Source organism: Oryx dammah, unplaced genomic scaffold (assembly GCF_014754425.2).
Source record: "Oryx dammah isolate SB20612 unplaced genomic scaffold, SCBI_Odam_1.1 HiC_scaffold_10, whole genome shotgun sequence".
NCBI classification, from domain to species: domain Eukaryota; kingdom Metazoa; phylum Chordata; class Mammalia; order Artiodactyla; family Bovidae; genus Oryx; species Oryx dammah.
The window spans coordinates 61,251,015-61,270,328 of NW_024070194.1; positions in this window are offsets into that span (position 1 = coordinate 61,251,015).

The following is a 19,314-nucleotide window of genomic DNA, read 5'->3' on the forward strand; positions in this document are numbered from 1 at the left end:
GGCATCAGGATGCAAGACAACTGGCTTGGAAAACGTTGAGTGATTGAATGAGTTAATTCTTCAAAAACATCCCCTTCAGCAGAGGTCCTGTGATATTTGAGAGGCTGTAGTGATGGATAGATGTATGCTGAAAGATCATAAAGAACTCTCAAGATTGAAATGAAGGCATCTGAGCAGAGAATGAAAGGGAAATCAGGCTGAGCATAAATAATGTGAAATCAAATGTGTCTCTGGAAATGGGATGCTTTGCCATTTGTGGGGGAGAACTAGCTGCAAAATCCACATAGTCAGCACGTGGCTGTTACCCAGTTACTGTTGGGAGAGGCATGAACTGTGGTGTGGAAATTAGTTCGGCTCATTCCTTGCTCATGCTGGAAAGACGATTGACCTGTGCCCAGCATGTATTTTTATTCTCAAACAGGGAATGATTTAGTAGTGTTTGTCAGAGACAGTGTTCATAAACCATTTGTCATCTTCTGATGAGAGAGTTTGCATTATTTAAACTGAAAATGGAAATTACTTCTTTTGTTTTTTTCCAGATGATTGAACAAATGCAGCATTTGAAAGGTTTGGCATACTCTGCCTCGTGCACTGAACACACACACACACACACACACACACACATGAGCTCTTTCTATGATGATTAACTGCTTATTTATTTATGATGATTAACTGTATGGGAGAGGTAGGCAGGGAGAACGACATCACTGAAAACAAACCACTTCATATTTTGGATGCCAAACCTGCTGAAAACCACAATGTTTTCTCAGCATGCAATGAGACAGCTGATTCTGGATGAACTCAGTTTTCCAGTCCAGGGGTCCAAATAGTGTGAAGAAGCTTTCTGAAGGTCACATGCGGTTGCGAGAATTTGTCTTTCTACCCTTAGAACAGTGCCTGGAAAATTCTTCCCCAAGCTATCAATATTTCACAACATTCTGAAAATATTCTTAGGTTATTGATCATGCTTAAGCTATTGCTTATGGTCATCCTTTTATCGTTTGATATTTTTCTTAAATGTGTCACTTCTAGCAGGTATATTTATACATTAGATTAGAAACTCAAGGGTAAATTAACTTATTTGCAAAAGTCTTGTTGGATTATTAATTTATTTGAATAATTTCTAGAGTGAATTTTAAAATTAGAAACTCTCATTTGGTATTACTTTTGCTTCCCAAATCTTCCTTTGGCATTAAAATATTTTTGGTATAAAATATACAGCAATCATTAGGTCTCCATCTGTGATACATGGTATGATTCATGAAAAACTCCTCATTGATTGGAAAGTTAACTAGCCAGCAGTTAGTGACTTGGGTTATTTTGCTCCTAAGAAGGGTATTTGTTGATGCAACAGGAGATCCAAAGCATTGGTGCTTAATGGACTAAGGGCACCAACCCTCTGTGCAGTTGAGAATTTTCGTGTAACTTTATAGAAGTTTACAGCTTTATAGCTGTAACTTTACAGCTGACCCTCTCAACCAATCGCAATCCACCACTATTGTGTGGTACCGTAATAAGTGTTTAGCGAAAAAAATCCACATGTAAATGGACTCATACAGTTCAAATCTGTTATCCAAGGCTCCATTTTGTTTATATTTATTTATTTAAAATATATTATTGGTTAAATTGTTTTAATTTTAATTTTTTTATTTATAGCGCGCGTGATTCTTAGTTCCCCAACCAGGGATTGAACCCATGGTCCCTGCAGTGGAAGCAGAAAATCTTAACCACTGGACAGCCAGGGAAGTCCCAAAGGGTCCACTGTATTGAGAAAAAACACAAAAAATAATTAGACCAAGGGTGTTTTTTTAAGGCGACTATAAACTAGGAAAAAGGAGAAACATTGTAATCATGGATTTACACTTAGTGTTTCAGGAAAAAATATTACATATATGTTTATTCACATAAATCAATACCAAATAATGATTTACCTAACTTAGTGTTATAACAGAAAGATGAGCGAGGGATGGTGTTGTTAGAATATTGTAAGAAAGATAAATCTTTATCATAATGTCTAACATTTAGAAAATTAAGATGCAAAAATAATAAAGCATGATAATTTAGATAAACAGAGGTTACCAACAGAAGTCAGAGCTTAGTGAGTTAAAAAAAAAATCAGGACTGGGAACCGGGCCTAGAGGTGATGAGAGATATACAGAAGTCATTTTGAGACATCTGATACGTTTTATTCTTTTCCCCTTTGATTAATGAAATTAAATTATGTAAATGCAAAATAAATTTATTTATGTAAATTGAAAAAGAATGATAGGGTATCCTTCAGATGAACAAGGCTACTTAGAGCTTTTATCTGATTGGCTTTTGAATAGCATTTTAAGTTAGGAGTAAATATAATCCAAAAGAGAGAGATCAGGGAATAATTCAATGATTAAATAGTAATCAATTTCACTTGCTACTGAAGTTTCAACTCTTTGAAGGCAGTGACAATTTGTTTTAGGAACAAACTAGACTTGTTTGGGTACAAGTCAGTAAATAACTTGTCTTTCACTGGTCTTTCTCCTGCCCGACTGATGTCTGAGCTGATGTCTCATAAAAGCCAGTTTCCTCTGGCTTTTAAAGGAAAGACAATCTCTTTCTTTTCCATCCTCCCTTCCTCCCTTCTCTCCTTTCTTCTCTCCTCCTCAAGCTCTTCCTCTTCCTATTTTACCTCCTCATTCTTCTGTTACTATTTCTCTTCCTTTTTCTTTGTTAGATGAGTCCAGTGCACATCAATATTTCTCACTGGTTCTTGAAACCTCCTATATAATAAGCTCATGAAAAACAGTTTAATGAACAACCTGGACCTAATAGAAGTGAAGTTTTGGAGCACATTGATTTTTTTTCCTCAATGACATTCCTAGGATGGTATCTTTGATGACCTTATAGATTTTTCCTTCTCTTCTGTGTGTTCATGTAGTCTTAGCTTCAGATTTTTAGTGTTTATTTAGCCGTAATAGAAAAAAAATGAAATGTAGCCTTATTGATCATGACTTTTCCCCCGTCCTCTCAGCTCCCAGTCTGACATAGGATTAGAAGTCTACAGTGGGGAAGGGGCTATGGCTTGACATTTAAACTGTTATCCTGGGTTTTTCATTTCCTGTCCTTTGTGCTGCTGGTCCTGACTCCTCCAGGATGGATGAATGGGGAGAAAGAGGGGAGAGCTAAAATCTTAGTTGGCTGCTATCGTCTGCATCCCTCCCTTGGTCCCCAAATGCCCTTGGTCGTGGTAAACATTCGAGACTGACTCTTTCTCTCATAACAAACATTTCTTTTTTGTGTGAGAAAACACTCTTTCCCCTATTGGCTTTGAAACTGGTTGCTATGTCGTGAGCTGCCTGTGGAGAAGGCCATGTAGCAATGAGCCGAGGGCAGCTCCCAGTTAATAGTAAGCAAGACACTGAAGCCCTCAACATGACTCTCATGAGGAACTTGAAGCTGCCCGCCTCCACGTGAGATTGGAAGTGGATCCTCCCCGAGTCAAGTCCCAGATGAGACCACAGTCCCAACCAGCTTCTCAACTGCAGCCTTGCAGAACGCACAGTTCAGTCATGTCTGGACTTGTGACCCATGGAAATTGTGCTTTGTTTCCAAAGTTTACGTTCTTGTTTTTTTACAACCACAGGTAACTAATAACTCAAACAGATTTCTTCATACATCCTCCCTCCTGAGGTTTCCTGTCATACTCTGACTAATATCTTATTACTTACCCTTCTGAGGCTCTTCCCTCACAGCCTCTTTCTGTTGGGCTCACCTAATTCCTTGGCACGCATCTTGGGCAGTGTGTCTTTCAAGATAAATCAAGTCCAGCTAAATTCTGTGAGGTCTACTCTTTTCCACGGGTAAATTCATCACTGGAAAGGCATTTTGCTTTCACGACAGCTTCTCTACTTACTCTGCTAGCAGGACAATCCAGCCAGGACAACTTCTGATCTTTAGAATTTCTCCAAGTAAATGTCAGGCAGAAGTCTCTGTGTTGCTTGAACTCAAAGGGACACATATTGTAGGTTCTTTCAAGATAATCTGTCTCCACACTCTTCTAGGTCCCTTAGTAAAGAGGGACCCATGTATTTACACAGCTTGACAAGCATACAGTCAGAAGATGTTTCTGTTCTAGAAAACATTCCCACGTTCTTTGAGCAGTTCTCTGGAAGCCTTCTTTACTTGGCTTGAGGTTGCAGTAGGGGAGCTGAGGTCACCTCTCTGTTTTTTGTTCTATTGTATTTATTTATTTGGCTGCTCTGGGTCTTAGTTGTGGCATACGGGATCTAGTTCCCAATCAGGGATTGAACCTGGACCCCCTACTTTGGGAGAATGGAGTCTTAGCCATTGGACCACCAGCAAAGTCCCTTGTTTGTATTTTTAAATCATCTGTTACCATATTTTATACTGATCATCCCCTTTTTTGAGAATATGTGAACACCAAATACTTTATATGCTAAGCTCTGAAGCTTCAGCCAAAATTCTGTGATGACAAGACAAACTTAACACCTTGATAGAGTTTTCATTTTCTAAATTTTGTATATTTTATAAATATTCATCTTTCCCTTGCATTATTGTAGTATGAGCAGGGGACCCAGAAGTGTTATTTTTAAAAAGGAAAAGAATGTAAACAAGCAACCTATTATTGCCAAGGGAGTAGTCTTCCTTCTAACCTCTTTCACAGAAGCTATTAACTTCACTTTGAAAACACAGAGAAACGAGAAACAGCCTATCCAAATTGCTGAGCATAGGGTCTTGAGAGATAATTGGACACAAGGATTAGAAAAATCCCAAAATAGTCACTGGGATCTGAAGGTCAGAAAAGATGAGAGGAATCCCTGAGAGTTAAGATTAAGAACAAGCAGGAGGAAAAATGACAAATATTCTACTTCTTCACTTCCACAGCATGGGAGGTTGGATTGATTATATGGGCATATATGGATATCCTTAAACTAAATGAAAATTAATTGTATGATTTCTTATGTTCCATAAGGTCTTCTCAATTAGACCCTCTTACTCGATTGTTCAAGTTTAAATAGCATTCCCATGACCCAGGTGGGCACAGAGTCATCTGGAATTCCCAAGAATTGTTTCTGGACAGGAATGTAAAAAATGGGACCTGGTGATAGGAACCCATAGGCAAGTGATGCTCAAACACTAACCATCCTTAAGTTTAGGTGAGTCAATTGTTATTGATATAGTGACTTAAAAGGATTCATTCTTGGTCTAAGGCTGCAATAGGGGATTTGAACTGCAGCTATAGTTGATTGGGTGACCTACTCATTATCATCTCCCCAGTTTTCCATGTATCCATATCCTGGGGTTTGCTAAAGTGCTGTCTGGCAACCAGTGTGTCCAAAGCAAAGTAGGGTAGAAACCATTCTAGAAACAGACATTTTGGTGGACATAGCTGGCACTTCTGCGTCAATAGTGCAGAGCATTTTTGGGTCTTTCTCTTGAGTTATTTGCCTGAATGTTGCATACTGGCCCTTCCTACACTTTTGTCCTACAGGCTTCAATAATACTGGCTTTCAGCTCTTACAGTATGGGAAATGCCTGTAGGAATCTTTTAAGAAAGCTCTGCCTAACTAGTCTGACTTTTACCATAAGGGGTGTCTTGTTAAAGGTGCCAGAAGATCTCTTTATACACTTTGGTTTTATTATATCTTTAAACTTAGAATATAGAAGTCAAGCTTAGTATTATAGGATGTTTCTGGTATATTCTCTGTATCTTTTTTTTACTGCTCTGCTGAAACTGTACCTTCCTTTTGGTTATTATTATCACAGAGGAACCAGAAGTTGAAGAAAAGCCAAGTGATTTTTCTATTTTTAAAAAACGTCCTGCAAAAGTTCCTTCTGGCTTCTCTTCATTTTTGTGTTTCTTACTCCTGGAGTTTTTCATTGTGTGCTGTTGATGAATGCAGTTGACTGCTAATCAATATTAGCAGCCAGAGTAGTAAAGATATTACTGAATTATAAATGATCTTTAAAGATACATTTCAAGAAGCAATCAGTTTTAGAGCTGCATTTGCTATCACATTGTTGACAGCCTTGATATCAGGGTTTTAATATCCTGTAGGATAATGAAATTTCTACCCGATGCGGATTTTCTCTGTCTTTGTATTATAATAACTGGATATTACTTCAGGTGGGTGAATGGTAATATTCTCTTGAGCTCTTTTCATTTTAAGGTTCTTAAGAGGGTTTCCTTTTTTTTTTTTTTTTCCAAGCCAGAGGAGTTCATAGACCTAAGGATAAAGTAACAAAGGAGAGGTGCTTATCCGAGAAGAAAAAATCCTGTTCTCTTCATTTCCAGCTGGTCCTGTGCTCCCGGCAGATAGCCTACAGGTTATGTTGGGGCTGTTGATCTCTCACCAGCAGCTGACAGGAACAATGACAAGAATCTAGGGAAAGAAAGTGCCTTTATAGAGGTGAACGTTGAAGGGACGCTTGCTGATAAGCTTGTTTCATGGAAACGTAAAGTCGGAGTATCACAGGATCTCAAATAGGTATGAATTACAGCAATTGTGAGGGCCCAGGAGGGGAAATGACCCTCATTCCACTCAACTTGCTCCTGCTCTCTACACAGCTCTCTTATGTAATGTGTTTTAAATTTCTTTGTTTCTTTATTTTGTTTTATTTATTAAGATAAAAACAAATGACCAAAAAAGATAAAAAGAGGAAGTCAACATTTATAGCCTCTGTTGGTATTAGTGGCCAGGAAAACATATTTTTATGTTCTGAAAATCATTATCTTGGAATGCCAGACATACATTTTCTAATGAGATTGGCTATAAATTATTACTGGTATTAGTTAATGAGCTTTGCTTGAATATCAGCTTGTCTTTAGAGCACTCAACCAGGCCCTCTTAATTTTCAGCTCAAACCTGCTGGCATTTAATTATATTCCATTGTACATAGATACCATTCACGTGCATGAGTCTGGTTTCCTGAATCACCCTGTAATGTCTGTGAGTCAGAGACTGGTTATCTCTTCTCTTGATTTTTCCAAAGGGTGTAGCATGTACTGCCCACAATAACTATTGACAGAATTGAGAGAAAACAGCTGATGGTTGTTGTTCAGTTGCTAAGTTGTGTCCAGCTCTTTGTGACCCCATGGACTGCAGTACACCAGGCTCCTCTGTCCTTCACTATTTCCTGGAGTTTGCTCAAATTCGTAGCCATCGAGTCAGTGATGCTATCTAACCATCTCATCCTCTGCTGCCCCTATCTCCTTTTGCCTTCAATCTTTCCCAGCATCAGGGTCTTTTCCAATGAGTCGGTTCTTCACTCATACAACTTAATATTTAGAAAACATTAAAAATGGGCAGAAGGCCCAAATAGACATTTTTCCAAAGCGGATATACAGATGGCCAACAAGCACATGAAGAATGCTTAACATCACTAATCATCAGAGAAATGCAAATCAATGCCACAGTGAGATATCACCTTATACTTGTCAGAATGACTGTCATAAAAAAAAAAAATCTACAAATAACAAATGTTGGCGAGGGTATGGAGAAAGGGAACCCCAACACACTGTTGTAAATTAATGTAGCCACTATAGGAACCAGTATGGAGGTTCCTCAAAATACTAAAATAGGTAGACCTTCCATATGCTTTAGCAATTCCACTCTTGGGTACCTATCTGAAGAAAATAAAAACACTAATTTGAAAAGATACTTGCACCACAATTTTCATAGCAAAATTTTTATAATAGCCACCTAAGGGTCCGTATATATCTCCACAATGGAATATTACTCAACCATAAAAAAGAATGAAATCCTACCATTCACAACAAGATGGATGGGCCTAGAGGGTTTGATGCTTAGTGAAATACATCAGATAGAGATAGACAAATACTGTATATTGTCACTAGTATGTGGACTCTTAAATATGAAACAAACAAATTAATATAACAAAACAGCTTACAGTTATAGAGAACAAGCTAGTGGTTCCCAGTGGTGAGAGAGAGGGAAGAGAGGAGGGGCAAAATTGCAGTGAGGGATTAAGAAACACAAACTACTATGTATAAAATAAATAAGCTACAAGGATTTAGTGTACAGCAGAGGGAATATAGTCAATATTTTGTAATAACTTTAAATGAAATATATCTATAAAATATTGAGTCACTATGCTGTACACCTTAAGCTAATATAATTTTGTATATCAACTATACTTCAATTTAAAAGAAGATTAGATTTGAGGTATGAAATCAAAATAGAGTTGTTATAGTTAGTAGTAATTCTTTTGGAAGTGAATTTAGAAACTGGGTCATCTTGGTGCACTAGAAAGAAGAGTTAAAACTCACGAGTGCAGTAGAAACTTGGGGGCATAATCAAACACAGCAGACTTCCTTGCTTTAAGCAAAAAAGGAAGCTGGAATGGCCTGTATCACTTAAGCCTGACTTCTGAAAATCTTGGTGAGGCCTAAGAGATTAGAGAGTAGTCTGACTGAAAAGATCCCTTAGTTAGGGAGCAACTGGAGTAAAAATTGCTCATGAACTGAGAAGCAAGCAGTGGAACTGAAAGGAAATAAAAAGGAATTTTTATGAAATGATACTAGAAAATTTAAGGAATATGATATAGAAGCTGCAAATTAGATGTGCCATCAAAGGGATAATGACTACAGAGAGACATCAGAGAAAAATATATGCTTCCCTATTAGCAAGGATTTTAATGAATGAGAAAAGTGTGGAACATATGAAAACCCTGCCTAACTAAGGATATCTTTCCTACCAATGGCAAAGGCCAGGGTCATAGATAGGGCTCTGTCTTATAAAATCATTGCTATAATGAGATCCTATGACAGGAGGGAGCAGTTGTCTGTGGGGGTAAAAGCTCTGGAGCCTTTTAGCCAATGACAAGTGGTTGACACTGCATTCCTAAGGTATAAATAGCCTAAATTAATTACTAGGGTTTTTAAAATCTAGCCATTCTAGACCACTGGCCCCTGCACCAACTCAGTCTCTTTCTTCTATATAATAGGAGCACTGGCAGCTACATTATGGAGAAAGAAAAAAGAAATTGAGAATGTTCCAAGTCTCATACATACTATGCATTATGCCACCTAATTTTTTAAGCTATAGTGGAAATTTTGTTGCTGATGGAAAGCTAGATAGGGTGAGCAATTTGGGCTTCCATGCTAGAATATGATTTCTAGGTTTGTGAAATAACTTAGTACATACTCCAACCCCTGTGATTAACCATATAGAAGAATATCTGTTTTGCATGCTTAATGAAATTGAATTTATCAGCGTCGCTTACTTAACTGCACTTGAATTCCTGAGCGGATCGACCTTAAAATGAATTTTGAGCTTTTAAAGCTTGTGATCCTACACACGACTTCCAAGTCTTGTCATTTTGGGGTGAATAGCCAGTTAGCCTCAGGAAGTCATTTCTTATTTCCATGGGCTTTATGTTCACCCATGGGGGACCCTGAAGGCCCATGTAGGCTATAGTTCTCTGTGGATTTTGAATTTGTTGATTTCTCTGGGCATTAGGGGCATTAACTTAAGTAGAACAGAATGGAATAAAGAGAATGAAAGAATAGAAGACTGGTGTTCCAAGGTTACCTTCCCTCTGGCAAGCAAGCCACACACCCTACAGTCTCTCTCCTCCACTGTGAAACCATGTGTAGTTCAAGTGAACTCTACTTGTAATTTTCTTTACCAAAATGATCTTTGTAAAACCCAGACTGGCATTTCATCCTATTTATTGGTGATTATCCCTATGCAAAATGTTTAAATCTTTTATAACCAGATACTAGGGTCTAGGCCGGATTTTGAAATTAGAAATCAAAACCCACACAAGTACTCATTTTATTTTATTTTATGGCTTCTTTGTCCAACATAACATCCTGTGCTGAATTTATATGCCTTCCTCATTGAGAAACACAAGCCTACTGATACTGACCACTTTACAGAGTTTCTCATTTTAAAATATGCTGTAGTCTGCAGTAAAAAATAAGGTTATTTTTATAACTACTAATTTCAAAGTTTCCCACTGCAACTGATATTATTTTATTTGTTCTTGCCTATTTTGTGATATGTGATTTTTTTTGTAACATAAAGGAAAAAGAAATAAAATGAAACATAACCTGGACTACTTTTCAGCTATGGCAATTGCTTTTTACCATTTTGAAATTTCTCAGTCCCAAACCTTAAAAGTACTATTTTTAAAATAAGGGCATATATCAAAAGGCAGGAAAAGGGTCAAGTTATAAAAAAAAAAGTTTAAAAGAAATCCTTAATAGCTTAAAAACTTAGAGTTCAATAGTAAAATCAGCAACTTGGGAATTGGTGATCATTGTAGAAAAATGAAGACATCCAAAGGAGTGGATAGAAATTATACAGAGCTATCTCTCTGTTTAATCGCCAAGTCGTGTCTGACTCTTGTGATCCCATGGACTGTAGCCAGCCAGGCTCCTCTGTCCATGGGATTCTCTAGGCAAGAATACTGGAATGGGTTGCCATTTCCTTCTCCAGGGGATCTTCCCAACCCAGGAATTGAACCTGGGTCTCCTGCATTGCAGGCAGATTCTTTACCAACTGAGCTATACAGAGTTACTGCTTACTAAATGCAGGAATCACTATTTCTACAGCTCATCTAAGTGACCAACCGACTATTTTTTCGATAGAAACCCATGTCCCCATGAGTTTGGAGAGACTCGGTGTTTCATTACTGGAAAGGAATTGTTCTCCCATTGGCTAAGCTTATGTTTGTCCTTTATGATGTATACTTTTCACCCTTAGTTCCCCTCCTTCCTATAGCCTAAGTACTCATTCTTTTCACCTGGGCCTTCAAATAAATTCTTTCTTAGTAAATATCCTGAGTTAACCAAGGAGGTGGTATTCCTCCTGCTTGTTTTGATTCGTACTCAAAGTAGAAAAAATTATATTTTATATCATAACCCATCATATACACATACACATGTATATATATACACATGTATATGTGTGTACATGATTACAATTTTTTTCATATTCTTTTCCTTGATGCTTTTCACAGGATATTGAATATAGTTCCCTGTGCTATACAGTAGGACCTTGTTGTTTATCTATACGTACCAGTTTGCATCTGCTAATTCCAAACTCCCGCTCCTACCCTCTCCTAACCAACCCTCTTGGCAACCAGCAGTCTATTCTCTATGTCCCTGATTTTGCTTTGATTTCATAGTTGTTTCACTTGTGCCATGTTTTATATTCCACATATAATGATGTCATATGGTATTTGTCTTTTCCTTTCTTACTTCACTTAGTATGATCATCTCAAGCTGCCTCCATGTTGCTGAGAATGGTATTATTTCATTCTTTTATATGGCTGAGTAGCATTTCATTGTATTTATGTACCATATCTTTATCCATTTATCTGCTGATGGACATTTAGGTTGTTTATGTGTCTTGGCTATTGTGAATAGTGCTGCTATTAACATAGGGGTGAATGTATCTTTTTGAATTATGATTTTTGTCTGGATATATGTCCCAGAGTGGGAATGCTAGATTGTCTGGTAATTTTATTTTTAGTTTTCTGAGGAACTTCCATACTGTTTTCCACAGTGCCTGTACTAATTCACAACAGTGTAGGAGGGTTCTCTTTTCTCTACCCCTTCTCCAGCATTTTTTATTTGTAGAGTTTTTAATGATAGCCTTTCCAACTAGCATGAGGTGATACCTCATTGTGGTTTTGATTTGTATTTCTCAAATAATTAGTGACACTGAGCACATTTTCATGTGTCTGTTGGCTATCTTTCTTCTTCAGAGAAACGTCCTTTTTGATCTTCTGCCCATTTTTTGATTGGTTTATTTGTTTTCATGTTGAGTTGTATGAGCTGTTTGTATATTTTATATTTTACTGATATCTTAAAGGGCTTGATGAAAAAGGGTCCATTCAAAAACACAAGAATACCAACAGCAGAGTTGAACCAAACAGATGCTACTCAGAAACAGAAGGAGAACTCAAAGTAGCAGCTCAGACTTTTGAACTTGTGCTCAAGGGTGGTAGTTATAGTCTGAGAAACCCATAGTTTAAGAACCACACATCTCCTCTTCTCATAAGCACCATTCCCACACTTCCAATTCCAAGGGTATAAGCATTGCCCTTGGGTTAGGAGCCAGGCTGAGGGCAGAGCTACTGCGTGGTCCGGTTCAATGACCAGTCTTCAGTGTGGAGCCAAGGGTGATCACTGTCAGCTTAGAACTCCACAGATCCGGCTGTTGTTCCTGGTGGATGCATTACAGTGAAACAGAAGAAATAGCTTGACAATCTTCTTAGCACTCAGCTGCTGCCTCCAATCAGTGCACATTTAATGAAGGACACGTAAATTAATTAGTGTAGGTAATAAATGCTGAATAAGTGAAAGTAAAAGAGAAGAGGTGAAGACGGTGACTTCTGTGTTTTTTTCAGGATCAGGAGAGTTTTCTTTCATTAGAAATAGCTTTGGGAATGACAAGTAATATGTGAAGAAAAAAGAAATATTACTTCTCACACATGGAGTAATTAAGTTTAAAATTCACAGTTGAAAATAAAACCTAAGTTATTTATGAATATTGTTACATGGCAGTGGAATTATGCAACATTTCCATCTATTGTATGTGATGAACTATCAACATAAAAATAGAATGACGATGAAAAATATTAAATTAGCTTTGAACCCCTGTTGTAAAGCACAGAAATGTTTCTGATTTTTTTTTTAAGTATGTTAGGCTTAAAAGGCTGGAAAGAGACCACAATATGTGAAAGCCAGAGGGATTTTATATAATATTTTGTTCCTCTCTTTTGGCAGTTAAGTAAGCACAAATCATTTTTGGAAACGGATAGGAAGAAACAACACCACAAGGTTACAGCCTAAACCAGAACAAAAACAGTGTGTTTTAGTGTCAAAAAACAGCCTCACTTTTCCAAGTTGACTTGGAAATATTATTTCTTCCTCATATAGTCATAGCCTCCCCCTCCATTATACCCTCCTCCTCCTTCTTCCTCTTCATTTTTTAAGAATTTCACTGTTCTTTAAATAGCTTATCTAGCAGGATGATCACACAACCTAGTTTGCCAGGCACAATCAATCCTGAATTGTATCAGTTGCCCTGGGATTCATCCAAGTTGTGTCCAAATTCTTTCAAATATATTTTAAAAATTAATAGTTTCATTGATATGATTTTTAACTATGATTAATCTTACTATTAATAGCTGCATTTACACTAAGGGTGGAGGTTGATAGACCTTCATTTTATCCTTTCATCTTCTGCTATGGTCTCATCCCACATTATGTTAAAGGCATGAGTGAATAGTTTCCCTGTTAATAGCCTGAAAGCATGGTTAAATATGAAAGACCACGAACAGTAACCAATCTCTCTTTTTATATGAGTCTTTCCAGACTTGACAACTAATAATATCATTTTAAGGACATTAATTTTTCAGGACATCCAGTGATAAAGCCAAGTGCTCTTGGACACACAAAGGGTAAATAATTCCTTCTTGTTTCAGATAATGATAGAAGTATTTGCTGCCTGTTACCTGTTGTTACGTGGTGTATCAGCTGGTTGTCCTTTAGCTTTGCTATAACCTTCAGGGTATATAAAATCATCAGGCTGCTGGTCAATGAAATCAGTGGAAAATGGGAAATTATATTTGTGTGAGAGCTACAGGCTAAACATTTCCACCACAGAGAATTTAGATAGTGGTCGCGTGTTCTTACTCCAGCAACTCACTCATTCTATAGGATAAATCTACCACTATTTATTTCTTTCATTATTTGGCAATTAATTTTTTTTTTTACAAGAAACCATCCAGATTTGACTTAAAATGACTTAAAAAAGAGAAAGAATCCTGTGGTAAACTGTAATGGAAAAAAATATTTAAAGAATAATGTCAGAAAAAGATATACATGTTTTCTGAGAAATTAAATACTGATTTTTAATTTTCTCTGACAAGTTGACGTTGAATGTGTAACTTAAACATTTCTCATCTGTGAGGCAGATGATAGTAATATTAGCGACCATATGAAGACCAAAAGACACAGGTCTATCAAGGAAGCATCTTTGTCTTTTAAAAAATCAGTTGTTCTAAGCTAACAAGTTATCACAGGGACTGCAGAAGGCCTATTTAGATGTCTCTCTGAGAAGCACAGTTTCCATTTAGAGCAAACGGCTGTCTTGGTCATGCCTTCAGAGTAAGGGCCACCGTCTAGATCATACTACCTGGTACGTGAAAACTGAATTTATCTTTGTAATAGAAAGGAAATGTGCTGCAGTGAGAACTAGGTATCGTTAAGAAACTTGTCTCTGGCTTAGGATTATCATAATCCAAAAGGGTTTATCCTAGAGCATGGTCATGATGCTGTTCAGTTGACGTTGGTAATTCTCTAGTCATTTTCTCACCTAATCCTTGCAGTAATTCTGAGGAGGCCCTGTTGGGTCTTGACACCAAATTTTCTAATTCCAAGTTTAGTACTGTTCCTTTGGTCTTTTGCATTCATTACCATATTCCTAAACTTTCTGGCTTCTCCACACCACAGGCTCTATGGTCTTGGCTTCGGATCTCTGAAGATTCTCATTTATTTCAAGTGTAATCCACAAAGGCAGTATCTGGGTCATATGAAAGACAGCAAGAGCCCTGCAGCGGGCCCCTGGGTTTCTTCAGGAGCAAAGTGGAATAATTACAGGACTCAACTTAGAGAACTATTGGGAGGATTAAAGAGTCAATCAGTGAAAAGTGGTGCCAGACAAAAGACACCAGAAATGGTAACCATTACGATCAGACGTCACAGTACAATTCAGTAGATACTGAATGAACACCATCAGTGAACCAGAAAACACTCTGGGAAATGTACAGCTAAACCCATGTCCTCCTTCTCTGTGAGAGCTTACTGCCAGTGGTGGAGCCAGAGAAAGAACTGTGCATAGAAGAGAGACACTCGAGAGGTTTTGTTCCATTTTTATTCCTTTAAAAATACTTTTATTTTATATTGAGGTATAGTTGATTTACAATGTTATGTTAGTTTCAAGTGTATAGCAAAGTGAGTCCATTATACATATACATATATCTATTCTTTTTCAAATTCTTTCCCCATATAGGTTATCAGAATATTGAGTAGAGTTCCCTTTCCTCTACAGTAGGTCTTTGTTGATGATATATTTTGTATATGGTAGTGTATATATGTTAATCCCAAACTCTGAATATATCCCTTCCACCCCCCACAACATTTCCCCTTTGGTAACCTTAAGTTTGTTTTCCAAGTCTCTGAGTCTGTTTACATTTTGTAAATATGTTCATTTGTATCTTTCTTTTTCTTTTTTTTTAGATTCCATATATAATGATACCATATGGTATTTGTTTTTCTCTATCTGACTTAACTTAGTATGATAATCTCCAAGTGTATCCATGCTGCAAATGGCATTATTATATTCTTTTTTTATGGCTGAGTAATAGTCCATAATCCTCTCCAACATCATGTTTATTTTTAAACAGTTTCCCTGAAGTATAATTGACATACAATAAGCTGCATATATTTAAAAAGCATGATGTGGTACATTTTGGCATATACCTGTGAAATGATCACCACAATCAAGATAAGGAACCTACCCATAATTCCCCCAAATTTTCTTCTGCTCCTTCAAAGTCCCTCCTATCCCTCCCAACCCCTATTCTCAGGAATTTCTTCCATTAGAGATTTTTTCCTTTGGATTAAGAAGCATTTTCTATTAAGAGAAAATCCTCAGAGAGATAAGATAGTCATTTATCTGAACCTTTCCAAATGGACAGCAGGGGGTTGAGGTGGATGAAGTAGGAGATAGAGTAGGAGAACAAGAAACCAGTACATGATGGAAAGTGAAAAGGTGATGGAAAAAAATCAAAAAAAGAAATAGGAAAGGAAGCAACCATTTGAAGTCAGAATTTCATTTTGATTGATTGATTTTGCTTTCTGGGGCGGGATATCTTCACAAAATAAGAATTAAGGTGAATAAAAATGGCGACTACTGCCTCTTTGCTGAGCTACCCAGAAAGCTTTGATGACTGAAGCAGAGAAATGGAATAAAAATAAAGTAAAAGATCCCAAGTTAAAGCCATGCAGTTGAGTAGAAATCATTGACTTATCCTTCATTTTCTGCAGTCCTGAAGCTGACATGGTATTAGCTGAAGTGAGGACAGGCATGACATAGATTGCAAGAGAGAGAAAATCCTTTTTATGTGCTAAGAAAAAGTAGGTGCCAGGTACCATGGAAAATTGTGAATACACACCCGACTCAAACTCAGAGAAGTGTGCCTGAAAGCAATATGAAAAAGAGATAGATCGGGGGAGACTCTCCACCCCAGACAAATCAACAGAACAAAACCATTCTAATGTGAATGAAAAACTAGCCATCAGAAAAAGTACCCAGTGCTGGGAACAATGATTCAGAAAGCAAAAAAAAAAAAAAGGAAAGGTGAACAGCTGAAGTGTCGATTTTGAACACTTGGCAGTTGCACCCCACTCCCTGTCAAAACTCTTGCTGATGGCAAAATTCTTTAAGATTTCAAGTTCTTGCAAACATGTTACCCCTTTCAGATGCAAGTCTGTCATCCCACGGCTTGGTCAATTTAAGCAAATGATTACATCAACCTGTGTTTGATTGAAAGTTCATTTTTGTAGCCACCAGGAGAAGTCAGTTAGGCAGTTCTCAACTCTAGGCGACGGGTTAGAGAAGGCAAAATGAACAGTAGTGGATTCTCTGAAGCTTCCTGAGAAGTTTTCTTCTTCGTACTGAATCCTGATCTCAAATTGGGGGGGCATTTCCTTTTAGAGCCAAGCTGTAAACTTTCCAGGTACGAAAATTCAACTGCAAAACATCCAGAGTATAAACAGATGTTCAGTATAGCATTGTCTATGGAAGAGGACTTGCTGGATGGCTTAATTGTAGCACCCCTGTGTGGAAGCCTGAAAGGATTACTTTAAAGCGCTTCATGAATATTTATTCAAGTGGTAACTAAGGATGGCTGATGAGTCTCTATCTCCAGTTTCGCAATATCCTGGGAGAAGGAAAATGTTAGAAGTGGTGAGGTTCTTATTGCATGTGTGTCAGTATCATATCACACACAAATGGCACAACCATACCGAACTGTAGCTTTTCTCCCCCAACTTGCCATTGTATTTTACTACCCACTCTATTCTCTTTTAGTTGCTGCTTTTTACTTTCATTGCCTCTGGAGCGGCTCAGTTTTCCTTCCTAGACTCGCAGGTGGGGATATATTATCGCACGCTAGCTGAGCTCTGGGAAACATGCCTCTGGTCTCCAGTGAGCCTAGGATCCATTTGGTGGAAAGTTAGTTATTTGCAGCTTTTCATTCTGATGTTGAACATCTTTCCTCTTACTTCTAAGCTCTCTCTTCTTTCTTTTCCTGCTGCTTGAGGCCTCATTTGGTCCATCCACCCTGCTTTGTACCCTGTTCCCTCTGAAAAGCTTATTTTATCACCTGCCAATGAGACACTGTGATGTTAGTGAACATAAAGTTATGAATGATTCTCCCAGGTAAAATTCTTACCTTTAACCAGGAAATCTTAATATTTAGATACAAGTGCTCTGTCATGCCCAACTCTTTGCAACCCCTTGGACTGTAGCCTGCCAGGCTCTTCTGTCCATGGAATTCTCCATTCTCTAGGCAAGAATACTAAAGTGGGTAGCCATTCCTTTCTCCAGGGGATCTTCCTGATCCAGGGGATCAAATCCAGGTCTCCTGCATTGCAGGCAGATTCTTTGCTGTCTGAGCCACCACGGCATCTATATGTTCTATATGCTGTCTAAGATTTTGGCTGCTTGGGAACCATTCTTGGTAGCAGAACCTTATCACAGTCTCAATGTACAAGAATTTGTAAGTTGCAAAAATTTCTTACATATTTGTTGGTTATACTTAAAGCGTTTTTCTTAATTAAAAGAGTCATAGTTTTAAATCACTTTAACTTGGACTTTTTGTTTAGCCTCCTATACCAGGAGGCCACTGAAGATCAGCAAAATTCTCCTGCAGATAGATCCTAAGGTTTCATCTTGAGATTAGGTTTATCCTTACTTTCCCAGATCAAAGCTAAGATTAGCAAATGTTTCTAAATCTAATTCACAAGTTGACACTTTCTGACTGGATTCTTTTTCAATCTATTTCAAAAAGGGAGGAATTCCTCGCATTTTGTGCCACAGCTCAGTGAAGAATCTTTGATAACTGCTACACTAACTCACTCATCATACTAAATGCTCACTGGATTAAACTGGGTTGAACTGAGGTCTGTATTTGAGAAATTATAATATGACTTTTATGCCCACTCTGTTTTTGTGATTTTTGAAATTATAGGGTTTTCCCAGTCACATCTCTACCAAGTGATGTGACAATCAAGGTTCTGGGATCATGTTCCTGTCCTTGAACCTTTTTAGTTTATTCTTTTCATCAGGTCATATCTCTCAATCTGTAGGTTCACGTCTGGTCTTCAATTGTTTCCAGAAGGTACGTCCCTGGCACCTTCTCCCACTTCACGGAAGTTCTTTGAACCCAGATTTGTACATCAAATAACTCGGCTTTGAAATCTCCAGGCTGCAATCTGGGTCCCTCCAAAGCCACAGCTGTAACTTGTTTCCACAACATCTTGAGGAGACATGGTTGGTAAACACTGTTTACACAGCCTCCTCCATGTCCTTGTGTTTATTTGGCTGGACTGTGTGTTAGGCAAGCACCACAGAAGTTTCAACAATTTATGTCATTTTGCATTTCTCTTGCTTAAGTTTTCTCCACCTTGAGAGGCAGGATCTGTTACACTATGGTTTTCCTTTGTGTCACTGATCTTTGTTTCATGAAGATAGTGTTATCTCAGGATTTCTGACCCATCTTTAGGATTTTCAGGGGAACGTTAACAACAGTGCTTGTGTTGGGGAGGAAGAAATTTTCCTCTACCCTTGTAGGTTTCTGAGTGGTCTAAAAATTAAATTGACTTGAGCCAGATGAACAGGAGAAAGTCAAACAAAAGTTTAATAATGTACGCATGAGAGAGACCCAGGTAAACTGAGTAACTCGCCAAAATGGCTGAAGCCCTCCCTTAAATACCATCTTCAGTTAAAGATGAAAGACGATGTTGGGGGTAGTGGTTTGGGACTTCAAGGAGGAAGAAGGAAATGGAGCCTGCGTGCATGTGTCCCAAGTTGCTTCAGTTGTGTCCGCTTCTTTGTGACCCTATGGACTGTAGTCCGCCAGGTTCCTCTGTCCATGGGACTGTCCAGGCAAGAATGCTGCGGTGGGTTGCCATGCCCACCTCCAGGGAATCTTCCTGACCCAGGGATCAAACCCATGTCTTCTGTGTCTCTTGCATTGGCAAGTGGGTTC